Genomic DNA, 14,048 nt, shown 5'->3' on the forward strand with positions numbered 1-14,048 from the left:
AGAAACCAAGATGGAGATTTCATTGCAACTAATTAGAAATTCCTCTTTCATGTATGTAATAAACGATCTTCGCACAAAATAATGTACGATACACGAGCGGTATGTTTTCTTTCACTTCTCGGAAATTAAAAAAGCTCAACTACATTTCGCTTTTTCAAACTTTTCCTCGAACATGAAAACTTCAACATACCGCTCTTGTAACGCATATTACTATTTCATTATCATGGTCATTCTCCTGCATGTGCCGGGTTAAGGGTTTGATTTCTGCTGAGAGTGAATAATTTTTTATGTTACATTATAACACACCTTTCAAAATACACAGAAAACCAACCACCACCACCACACACGTACACAACACATCTAATCACCCCACACAACACAAACATGCTGCATTCAGGACAATGGTACACAGATTACTCAACATACCCATGAGCCAACAACACTACAATGAAGAAGTGAACACAATCAAATACATAGCACAAGAAAATGGTTATAACCCAAACATAATAGACAACACCATAAGGAAGACAAAACAAAAACTCAATAAACACAAAAACACACAACACAAACACAAGAACACAAGAAATACATCACACTAACATACGAAAACAAAAACACACACAAGATCGCAACCTCATTCAGAAAACAGAAATACAACATAGCATACAGAACAGAAAACACACTACAAAGACATCTCAACACACAAACAACACAAACAAATAAATACAACCACACAGGCGTATACAAACTCACATGCAATAGTTGCGACAGTTTCTACATTGGACAGACAGGCAGATCATTCCAAACTCTTTACAAAGAACACATTAAAGCAATAACCAGAGGACACAATACATCTACATATGCAGAACACATAACCAATGCTAACCACACACACAATAACATAAATACTGACATGGAAATCCTACACATGCAACCCAAAAACCAAAAACTCAACACACTAGAATAATATGAAATATACAGACATACTAAAACACAACCTAATCAAATTCTCAACACACAGATCAATTTCAGAACACACACACTATTTGACACAACTCTTCATCACATGAACGCACCCACACAACAGGCAGTGAAGTTGAGATAGCGCCGAGACACAGAAGGCTCTGAGGATGGTGTCAAGTAGCACCGAAACAGCTGTAAGCCGCACATGCTTACATAATTAACATGGGTAAGATCGCCATTTAATCAATTATTTAATTTTTTATGCTGAAGAAACTTATAATACAGCTTTCTTTGGTTGAGGAAATGAAGTTGGTCTCATGTAGTGAATTTACTACGTGTAAAAGTTTCCCTTGTTCATAAATAAAGATAAATGAAGACAGATTATATGTCCAGGCCCTTCATTACTATTGATAACAAATATCACCACTTTACTGATTGTGGAGACCTCTGTCGAGAAGAGTGGGAACATGTCAATTCATATTCTTGTTGGGCCAGAGTTACCCGTGTGATCATCCTGCCAATGTATAAACTAAAATGATTATAAATTGCTTTGAGATCATTTATTGAAAAGAGCAAAACTTAGTTGTCAAGTTTCCAGTATTAGAAAGCAGCTAGCTGCCTTCTCAAGTATAAAGAGACATCTTGTGAGAGTAAAAAAAAATGAATTGCACATTTTATTATTCTTGAGACCGCTAATGTCGTTTTTAGCATTTTGTCTATTTCTGTTTAGGGATTTCCTTTAACCTAGACATGCTTGAAGGTTTTTTTTGAAGTACTTTATTTGTTTTTGAAATGGTTTACACTTTATTGACGTTCAATGGACATATCGTGCGAAAATAATAGTTTTTATTTTCCATGTTGAATCTTCCGTACACTACTTTTAACACTTGAATATAAATAATTGATTAAATGGTGATCTTACTCGTGTTAATTGTGTAAGGATATGCGGCTTACAGCTGTTTCGGTGCTTCTTCACACCATCCTCAGAGCCAGACATACTAACACACTAAAACATGCCCTGATCAAATTCTCAACACACAGATCAATTTGAGAACACATACACTGTTTGACACCACATTTCAACACTTTTCAACAATCGAACGCACCCACACAACAGGCAGCGAAGTTCGAGATGACGCCGAGATCTAGTAGGCTCTGAGGATGGTGTGAAGAAGCACTGAAACAGCTGTAAGCCGCACATGCTTACATAATTAACACGAGTAAGATCATCATTTAATCAATTATTTAGTTTTTATTTACTAAGGCCGCGAGAAACCAAGCAACCCATATACAAGTTGTTAACAAAGTAACGCATAATTTATTGCAGTAATTAAAATCGAATGAGAGGATTTGGGGCAAAAAGCTTTTATGTTATGAAAGATAGTAATTATTGTATATTAACAATTTAACATAAAGCATCGAATGCATGTGGGATTTTTACAAGAATGTACTCTTAATATGAATAGTTCACATCAGGTAATGAACCGTTTCTAAAGGGTTTCCTCTTATGACGTCATGATGTTTTAGGCCTGAATTACAGGAAGTTAACAACAAGCAATTTAATACTGCACAAGGAGCAAACAGAAACTGATTGAGCGACCAACATTTCCATCTCTGCTTTGGTTAGTGTTTTGAGTGGTGACCTACCATTACACTAGTTCCTTGCTGTGGCATCACTCCTCATTGCAATGGTCGGCTATTGACCTCACAAATCACATTCAGTTCTCTTTCACACTTTGCATAATAACACATGTATTGAGCATATGTCTCTTTCAAGTCCATGTCAAAGCACAACCGAATAATATTATTTTTTAAAAATATATTGTGACTCCCCCCATGGATTATAATAAACTCTTCCAAGTACATTATGTTTACAGGGTGAACCGTAAATAGTGTCATTAATTTCAGGGGGTTGTTCTTTGAGATATTTCAAACAAAAAAGTTTAATACAATTTGGCTCGTTTTTGCTTCCTTTTTGATATAAAAATTTTATATGAAAAACATTTCATAGCGTGTTTTGGGAAAGCTATTTATTTAATTCCCAATATGCTCAGTGAATTTAAGAGAGCAGAGTATTATGGGAATAGATTTATTGAAAGATTTTAGTTTTGTCCTTTAAATGTGCAGAAATTTGATCTGAACAAATGTAACATTATAAAATTCGTTTTCAGAATGTGCAGAAATTTGATCTGAACAAATGTAACATTATAAAATTCGTTTTCAGAATGTGCAGAAATTTGATCTGAACAAATGTAACATTATAAAATTCGTTTTCAGAACGAAAAGTTGCATTTGTTTGGATCAAATTTCTGCACATTTAAGGACAAAACTAAAATTCTTTCAATCATTTATTATCATAATACACTGTTCTCTTAAATTTTGACTCAGCATATTGGGAACTATAGTCCCATCGCTCTAATTTCCGGCAGCCAATCATGTTGCAGGTCGGCTACATTTAAACATGTGCGTGTTGGGATTCACTGATGAAGTTATTTATTTCTTAAGGCTCGATAAATACTTAATATAATCGCCCACCATTTCGGCTCTTTCGTTGGCATTCGCAGAAAGCACACGAAGACGTTATTTACCGCTCAATTATTTGCTGAATTACAGTGCGTTTGGTTTATTATCATAGGAGCTACGACATGATAATATTTAACGGTGTGGCAAATAGATTCCTCGTATGGTAGCTCAGCAACGAAAGAACAAAAATGGCGAACGATACTCCCTACCTAGACTTTATAGAGCCTTCACTTCCTAAGACGTAAGCAAAGAGGAGGAGTCACGCCGGGAATAGCAGCGTCGCGAATATAAATCAATGGCTTTCCAAAAACACACTTTGAAAACCATTTTTATCTCTAAAAGGAAGCAAAAACGAGCAAAATTGTATTAAAAGTTTTTGGTTTGAAATATATCAAAGAATAACCTCTTGGATTTAATGAATTATTACGGTTCACTCTGTAGATGTGGACACCCCTTTTGTATGGGAATGGACTTGTTCACATTGTTCAGTTTATCGATATGACATAAGGATTTCCAAGGCAACCAAATTCGAATGACGTCAGTGTAATGAAACATTCAAATTCTTTCATCTTTTTCTGTTAATAAAAGTTCAGTATAGATGTTACACATTAAAATGAATACTTGTCTTGTCGTTGCGGTTGTAATGTCCTCTTGTATATATGTATCCAGTAGTATTTGATATGATGATTCATGTATTTTTTTAAGACTTATTGAAGGCTGTTCATTGTAGTATAGAAGCAAGGAGTTATGGCCTGTTCTTGTATACAACACATTGGCTGTGTCGTTATGTTCAAAGTAACTAGTCATGAATAACTGGACCTCTGTGTGTTCTGTACACCGAATATGAAATTTCTGTCATTCTCTTTGGAGATGTGGAATTTAAAATGGAGGCTCATTCTTGTCATTCTACTTGGGAAGGACATGGTGCCATACAGGAGGGGAATGCCACAACAGTTTACATGTGTCTGTGTGTATGCATATCAGTGTTCTCATATCTATGTTTGTACAGGTTATTAGATTTTGTATCGAATTGTACATAATATATTATTGCTGTTGAGTAACACATAAAGTGGCAGAGTAGTATGAAGTGAACCCAGAAAGTAAGTTCTGTTTAATGGCAAATTTGCTGTAATTGGTAGATTGAGACCTGCAAACGGTAAGATTATTTTTTTGTGAAAAAGATGTGTTATATTAAAAAAAAGAAGAGTGTTATTTTTATAAAAACGAGGTTATCTTGAATGTTCGTTATAAAACAAAGACGACTTACCTATCCAAGCCAAGAACCAAACTAATGTATCACTACGCCATGGTAAACAAAAAAAAAAAGATCAAGTACACATTAATGTATAAACACATTAGATTTCTTTTAATATAGCGTAATGGATTACATTACATTGATTTGAATTAAAATAAGATGTGTAAAAACGTTAGTTATAATTAAATATTTACGGGACTATATTTTATAGCGTAGTTTGGTTTTGGCTTTAAACAATCGCAAATCAGTCAGTGACGTCATATTATTTTGGCCTAGTATGGTTCTTGGCTGTTACACATACAATTATTTCTCAAAAGAAATAAATGCCATTGTAGCTACATTTTGTTCTTTCACATATTATAATATATAATAAAAGTGAGTTCATACAATATCCTTAGAGGAAATAAAGAAATATTGTCATTACCAAGTAGTTGACAAAATAACTAAAACAAAAGTCACGAACATATTTTTTCAACAATATTGAATAAAATTTTGCTGCATATTTCGTATTTTTTTTACTGTAGAGGCAGTATATTTCATGGCTATTAACATATTTTGCACAATACTTCAAATTTCGTGATTTTGTTTTGCTTAAATATTGTATTTTTGGTATCTAAGGGCCGTGTTCATAGACATTTTGCAGCACGTGCTACGAGCGTACTAAGCTAGCCTCGGCCATCCACTGGTTACTAGTACAGAATTCAAATCATATCCTATCGCTAACACTGGTTTATGAATACGAAAAACGCTGATCATCCACCGGAAACCCGCGCTAAAAATGTCTTTGAATATGGCCCTAGAAGTTTAAATGTAACAAAGACGGTCAATTTGTATTGCAGTAGAATCATGTTTTGGAGTTCTAATTACCCAAGAAAACACTGCAGATGCGGATATGAGGCAAAAAATTGCTGGGGGAAATAGATGCCTGAGAGCCCTTAACAAAACTTTGAGAGCAAGATGCATAAGTAAAAAAGCAAAACTCACATTATATAAAACAGTCGTAAGACCAATTGTGCTTTATGGCAGTGAAGCTTGGACTCTGTCGAAGAAAATGGAACAACAACTGATGACATGGGAAAGGAAAATTCTAAGGAAAATCTATGGTCCTAAATATGAGAATGGGCACTGGAGGATTAGATATAATACAGAGCTGAAAACTCAATATAAATCACCAGATATTGTTGCTGAAATCAAAGCCCGTAGGTTGGAATGGTTAGGACATGTAATCAGGATGAATGATCAGAGAATACCAAAAAAGATTCTAAACACAAAACCAGAAGGCAGGCGCAATATTGGCAGACAGAAACTAAGATGGTTGGATGGAGTGGAGGAAGATTTAAGGCAGTGACCGGCATGTTCCGTGCTCTGTGACGTCATACGACGTAGCCACTTTGCTCGGTAATCTCTGCATACTGAGCACAGCGTGGAGAGAAGGTTCATCTGAACAGTGGTGGTGCGGCGCCTATGCACTGACAGAGCGCGAACCATTCTTCTGAGATAGTATGGGAACAGCACAATTATAATACATTTGTACGAAAACAAAACTGTACAACCTTGATAAATCAATGTAACAAAATATATTGGTTTGTAATCAAATTTAATGTACTTACAATAATATGAAACTCATAATACAGCCACCTGCAGAAGCGTTTGCATATATAAATGAAATTCCGAAACTGCTATAAACATACAAGCATATAAATAAATACTTTAAGCAGTACTGCAACACTTTGTCTACTCGGAAACTTGAAAACAGTTCAAGTGTTTTTAACACACATTTCTCTACATAATATACAGATTAAACTACATAGGCCCTATCTTGGTGAGTAGTATGCAAAGTATATTTCAACTTTTGAAACACACCATCACTTTGTGTCACTACCGTGCCCAAGCTAAACGCTTTGTCGAGATTTTTTTCCTCTTTTTTCGCACACTAATTTTGCAATATTTGGAGTCATAATCTGGCTAACACACAAGCGAAGAATATGTTTCAAGTTCAGATCAGACAGGTGGTTTCTATGTTGTGGTTTGCAGATCTTCATACAAGAAAAGAACTGTTCACATACATACGTAGATCCGAATATGCTCAACATCCTAGCAGCAAATTTATGCAATCGAGGGAATCTTGCTTGGGGAAATCTTCTATAAAATGTAGATAGATCCTTTTTGTTTTCAAAGCGGTCTTTCATTTCAATATCATTTTGCAAATCAATGACTTCCAGTTGCAATGATGATGGAACACTGTCAATATTCACTGAAAATGTTGTCGCAAATATGGAAATATCAGATTGAAGATTTGCAAACTCTTGAAATCTGCAATCAAATTCCTGACTCAGCTCTTCTAATATTTGTACATACTTATTCGTGCCTGTAATTGGGTGACATACTGTAGACAGACTCCACTGCTCGCTCTCCCAAGCTCTTGCGATCTGACTGGCTCTTACGTCACAACTGCAGCATCTGCCGGCCACTGATTTAAGGACTCTAGGCGTGAGAAGATGGAGGCAGAAGGCTCTGGTTGGACAGGAATGGACCAAGATCCTAAGGGAGGCCAAGGCTAGACTACAAGGGCCGTAGTGCCAAAGAAGAAGAAGAAGAAGAAGAAGATTCATGTTTTCGAAACATATATTTTGACATGTTTGTAACTGGTAATAATCTTTTTTTTTCCCATGGGTTTCATAGCTCATAACGCCCTTCCTAAAAGCTTTATTGGGTTATTCTTCATCTTCCTGTTTCTGTAGAACTGTGTTTTCTATGTGGTGTTGTAGAAAATTTCGCGCATATCGCTTTTACCAAAAAATATGATCCCTTCTCATTGGTGATCTCGTCTTGTGAGACAATTATCATAGCAGGGCACAGGATATTGTAGATCCTATTCATAGAATTTTGGGCACTTTTAAATATACTCTGTAACTCGTCGTCATTGTCGAACTTCTGACAGACAGGTAATTTCTTCAAGGTACGAACACCTTTTACAACAAAACCAAAGGTCCCGGGTTCGATACCCGGCTCCGGAACAATTTTTCCCTCGAAATTATTCAAATCAACTTTACAGGGAGTTATACCTGAAATCTTGATTTGCATAATACACGTCACTGTTCGTTAACAGAAAACCACAATTTAAGTCACACGGAGTTAGTGTGCACTCGAAGTTGGTTGCTTGACGGTTGTCAGCCCACTTTGAGGTCTGTGGATATAGAGGGAAAAATTGGATCGGTGTCGGTTAGAGTTCCCGAGTAGCTCAGTGGTAGAGCGTTGGTACGTTAAACCAAAGGTCCCGGGTTCGATACCCGGCTCCGGAACAATTTTTCCCTCGAAATTATTCAAATCAACTTTACAGGGAGTTATACCTGAAATCTTGATTTGCACCTTTTACAACAATTTAGCATTCATTGGTGCCTCAAGATCATAAATATCTTACTGTAGGTAAGCAAAAAAAAGAGAAGCCGCGTCATATGTTAACCTTATGTTATGAAAATATTTCTTTTATTCAGAATCAACAATACTTACTTTCTGGGTACACATTGCAAATCCTTATACAATTAATATTTAAAATTTTCAGTTACCAAGAAGTATAATGGGAACTTGAAATCGCTTTGTGGCATTGTAAACACCATATTTTTATGGTGTTGTGTTAAGGTTATACAAAGTCTTTTTATATTCTTGCATTATTTTATTTCTTACATTTCTATTTATGTCTCCTCTTCCTGCATTAAAGGAACTGATTACTATTGTATATCACGTGTTTACCAGCGTTTATTACAGCTCAATGCTTCAATTCATCTGATAGTAATGCGTGGGAGTTAATTTCTTTTTATTTATTTACTTATCAGAGCTTCCTCAAATTAGAGGCTGCCATTAGACAAAGCATACAAAACAATACAAGAATAAATAGATGATGAGAGCTAAAAGAGTAAGAAAAAAGGCAAACAAATACAAAAACAAACAATGGCAGTTTACAGAAGAAAAAAAAAAATTTCAAGTAAAGAATCAATGAAAGCTAAGAAGGAAAAATAAAAATGATAAATGTGCGTCAATTTTTTCCATACACTGAATTAGAGTCCATATATGTGGTTCCGTAAAAGTTTGACTGACTCTCTAATTATGAGGAGGGCCAGTTTATTCAAAAAGATTTGTGCACTCCTAGGGTCTTACAGAATTTAGAAGAGAAGTTGGGTATCGTTCCTCTTGCTCCAAACATCAATCCCGTAACACTGATATCGTGAAGTTGGTATTTATCTTTATAATACGGGATGGTTGGAACGTAGATTGTTCGTTTCTCCTCATGTACGTCTTCGGGCTGTCCTTTGTACGTTTCAAACCTGATGGTGGGGTCGATTATCATACCCTGAGAAAGGGATTCGCTAATGGCGATTATGTCAATTCGTCTGTTACTGCCATTGTCGGCGGTTCCGTGGACTTCTTCATAGACGGTGTATTTTAGTTTTCTAAGGGCATCGGCCAATTTAGTTGTAATTGCATGGTGCCTATGTATACGCAATGTTTCGCCATAAGGGCAGGCTCCCAGGACATGTCCAAGGGTTTCTATCTCACTGAGGCATCGCCTGCAGTGGTTGTCCTGAGACCTACCGGGTATGGCTCTTACAGCGCTTACGTTGGCAGTCATCTTGATAGCCTCCTTCCATTCACCGCTAGTCGTTCCATCGGGCTTAGTTATCCATTTGTTAGAGGGAGTGAATTCAGTGTACAGAGTAACGCCTTTTCCCTTTTGAGGTAAGTTGCACCATGCGTTGTACTCTCGCTGGCGTAATTCGGTCCTAATTTTTCTGGTGTTTATTACTCCACTCGTAGAAGTTAGGTGTTCAGTTTCATAGATTTGAAGGTTGTTCAAACAATGTTTAGCTTCCTCCATTAATTGTGGAATAATAATAATTTCTTGCATAAAAGATGTAGACGAAGAAATGTTATGTCAGTGTCTATAACACGTCACTCTCGCTGCCTGTAGTTAGTGATATATTTTGGACTTTGTAATGCGTTTGTCACTTTCACGATTACTTGGACATATTGATGTCATTTTGTCGACAAACATTGTAAGAAATATAGGAAACTAGTGGCCTGTGCAGCAAATGCTGCAAACTAAGTTTATTAGAAGTTCAAATAAAAATTTTTCAGATTTATTTTCAACTAGCCGTACCCGTGCGCTCCGCTGCACCCGTTAGAAATAAATATAAAGTAATTACATAATTAAAATAGGACATTTGATCCAGGGAACATTCGTGTTTGATATAAGGATAAATCGTTTATTATGTTACTTAATTTAAATTGTATTTGCATAATTAAAATGCGATCATTTTGATCCAGAGACCACTCATTTTGTCATAAAAATTATTTTAGGAAATACAGGAAATGAATGTACAGAATAGCCTATCAAGTTTTCTGTGCATAAGAAGCTATTTTAATCTTACCTGTCTTGGATTCACTCAGAAGTTACTGTAATAACATTATAGCATTATGTCCATCTAGAGAAACTATACTTTCCAATGGTGAATTAATAATTAATTATACAAATCGGTTAATTTAGCTTCCGATATTACTTCATTCAAACACAGAAACATTATCTGTAGGCTATCTTTCATAGCTTTCGATTGTTGCTGTCCAAGGCCCCTTATAGACGAAGTCATTTGTTTTTTAATTCATTACACGGCCTTGTATGGCAGTTATTTTAATTTTAAAACTCATTTATCTCATTAAATATCAGTCCTATCAAAATTTTTCAAGGAATAAAACTTATCGCAAATTATTTTTAAATAAACGTTTGTTATGTAACATTTTTCACAAAAATCAATAATAAGCGAGATATTTCGATTTATTTAATTCAGGCCCCCTTATAACCCCCTTTTAAATAATGTATTTTGAATGTGATATAGCCTAAAATCTAAGTTACAACGAACTTAATTTATATTTCAATTTTCATCGAAATACGTTCAGCCATTATCGCGTGAAAAGGTAACAAACATACAGACAGACATACAAACAAAAATTTCAAAAAAGCTATTTTCGGTTTCAGGGTGATTAATTATATATGTTAGGGCCAATTATTTTTGGAAAATCGAAAAATACCAGAAAAATTTCGGCTACAGATTTATTATTAGTATAGATGAAGAATACCAGACATTTTTAAAATTATTTGCTTCCATAATAATAAAACATACTCCTTCTGAATGGTTTTTTTATGCCAAATACTTTTTCTTGAAACTATCCATCTTAGTTTTTGAGTTTCAACACGAAAACGCAAGTAACAATGTCAGGACGATCAGTGGGTTTTTCATGTGGGACTAAAGTAATATCTATTTCAGATCATTGTGGATTGTAGGTGAAAGTTAAAAAATGTCAGGTTTGCTATGCTTTCGAACAATAGCTATAGTATCTTGGTATAGCTGCTGCATGTAGAGCTTGAAATGAAGAGGGTAAAATCATTTTATCCTGCTAAGAGATCTTGCTGAAATGATCGAGAGACTACAAAATTTTTGCAGGCCTCTTATTTTATCAGTAAGTAATACCTTTTGGTCTTTCCTTAGGAACTGTAATTTTTGCGCTCTTTCGAGCCAATACTGAAATAAATATAAATATCTACATCACACCATCATTAAGAATATGAAAAAGACCCAACCCCACTTGATTAATAACTATAAATAATTTGATTTTTGAAAACAATATTATCTTACGTAAGTCTTGTAGTTATATATATAGCCGCCACTCAGTAAATTATAGAAATGAATATGTAATTTAAAATATTCTTTATATCTACTTATATATCCCCAAAACATTTCACTTTCATATCATTAATATAGCATTAATATGTATAATTAATGAAAAATAGTCACATCATGGCATTAACTATAATATTTCATTTCTAATGGTAATAATGTCATCAAACCACCTCAAGTTTTGTATATTTTGATATCCAATACACAGATGTACTCAGAAAATTACACACCGCAGAATCAGACCTGTAAATTATTTTTAGTAAGTCTTGAAGTTTTTAATAACCAGTTGAATTTGAACTCTAAATATGTCAGCAATCCTGCAGGTCATGCCTTCGTGAAATAGCCTATTGTTTATTGTAGTGTGTGTTTTGTTTTATTCTGAAATGCAATTCCCAAAACTGACGAAAGATGGATTTTGGAAAATAGAAAAATTATGTAGCAAAACTAACGCTTCACTGAAAGTTACTTTTTTTCTGAAAAACTTTGGGTTCCAAGCATCAGAATGAGGGGTTATTCTTTAAAATCCATTCAGCCGTTTTCCCGTAATTTCTGTTACCAGTTCAAATTATATATATAGATAATTATTTACTTACTTACTGGCTTTTAAGGAACCCGAAGGTTCATTGCCACCCTCACATAAGCCCGCCATTGGTCCCTATCCTAAGCAAGATTAATCCAGTCTCTACCATCATATCCCACCTCCCTCAAGTCCATTTTAATATTATCTTCCCATCTATATCTCGTCCTCCCCAAAGATCTTTTGCCCTCCGGCCTCCCAACTAACACTCTATATGCATTTCTGGATTCGCCCATACGTGCTACATGTCCTGCCCATCTCAAACGTCTGGATTTTATGGTCCTAATTATGTCAGGTGAAATATATAGATAATTATAAGATAATATTCCCACATTGTAACAGTAAACAGAATTAATTGATCAAAAAAGCCCATGCCATGGTTTATCTTGTGGTCTTGGCATGCCGAATTTCGACTGTTGCAAAGCAATAATCCTCTTTTATGAAAGAAGCTGTCACATAAATTGATACGTCTGTGATAGATCAAGAGATTATGACTTATCAAACCCTTCATTAACTATAGCTTGGTATAGAAGAAAAACGAACAACTGAATGTAGTGAACAATTCAATGAGATAGCTAACAGAGCCTAAACTAGAACATAGGTTGGCTGCGCCTGACCAAGGAATTGCGTGTGTACTGTGATATCTAGAGCCAGAATTTATATAAAGTGAACCGTAAGTAATGTATTGATTTCAGAGGATTATCCCTTGAGATATTTCAAACAGGAAAGTTCAGTACAACTTTGCTTGTTTTTGCTTCCTTTTCGAGATAAAAATTGTTCTATGTGAAACATTTCATACCGGTAGTGTGTTTTGGAAAGCAATTGATTGAATTCCCAATATGCTCAGTCAGTTTAAGAGAGCAGTGTATTGTGATGATGAATGATTGAAAGAATTTTAGTTTTGTCTTTTAAATATGCAGAAATTTAGTCCGAAGAAATGTGATGTTTGAATAATTTCAAGGGAAAAATTGTTCCGGGGCCGGGTATCGATCCCGGGACCTCTGGTTGAACGTACCAGCGCTCTGCCAACTGAGCTACCCGGGAAAGGTTGAGACGGTGTCGGGTGGAGTTCCCGGGTAGCTCAGTTGGCAGAGCGCTGGTACGTTCAACCAGAGGTCCTGGGATCGATACCCAGCCCCGGAACAATTTTTCCCTTGAAATTATTCAAATCTGCTTTACAGGGAGACTAGATTTGCACAATGTGATATTTGTTCGGATAAAATTTCTGCACATTTAAAGGAGAAAACTAAAATTCTTTCAATCATTTATTATCGTAACACACTGCTCTCTTAAATTGACTGAGCATATTGGGAATTCAATTAGTGGCTTTCCTAAAACACGTAATGAAATATTTCTCATAAAACTATTTTCATCTCGAAAAGGAAGCAAAAACGAGCAAGATTGTATTAAACTTTCTGTTTTGAAATATCTCCAAGAATAACCCCCTGAAATTAGACATTAGTTATGGTTCACAAATAAAGTCTGAAATATGTACAATAAAACAAAAAAATACGCAAAAACATACAAAATCCAATTTTTGTAGGGTTTACTATGTGAATGATACGTGTTTTTTTTTTTACAAAATATGCAAATTTTCTGTTTATGCAATAAAATTCTGAAAATATGCTACAATACCTAGTCTATTATTTGTAAAAACGCCTAAAATATGCGGGACTAAATTTGCATATTCGTCATAGACTTTCAAAACACATATAAAATGTTTTTTAATGACTTTCATCTGGGAAGTAAAAATTTGCATTTGCATATGAATCTGGCCATATGATATCACACTCGTTTTTAGATGCTTATTGTTTACAATACGGAAGTATTTTGGTGAAATGATTTACATCTTATAATAATCAAAACTTTTGTGTTTAATATTGTGTGAAATATTTTGAATTGAATTGAAAGAGGTGAAGAGGGAGGAGAAAATTAAAAGGTACGCAAAACGCGTCCTTGCAAGGGGTTCGGGGCTGAAAGAAACTAAATATGTGAGCTCCAA

This window comes from Periplaneta americana, chromosome 12, assembly GCF_040183065.1.
Source record: "Periplaneta americana isolate PAMFEO1 chromosome 12, P.americana_PAMFEO1_priV1, whole genome shotgun sequence".
Classification (NCBI taxonomy): domain Eukaryota; kingdom Metazoa; phylum Arthropoda; class Insecta; order Blattodea; family Blattidae; genus Periplaneta; species Periplaneta americana.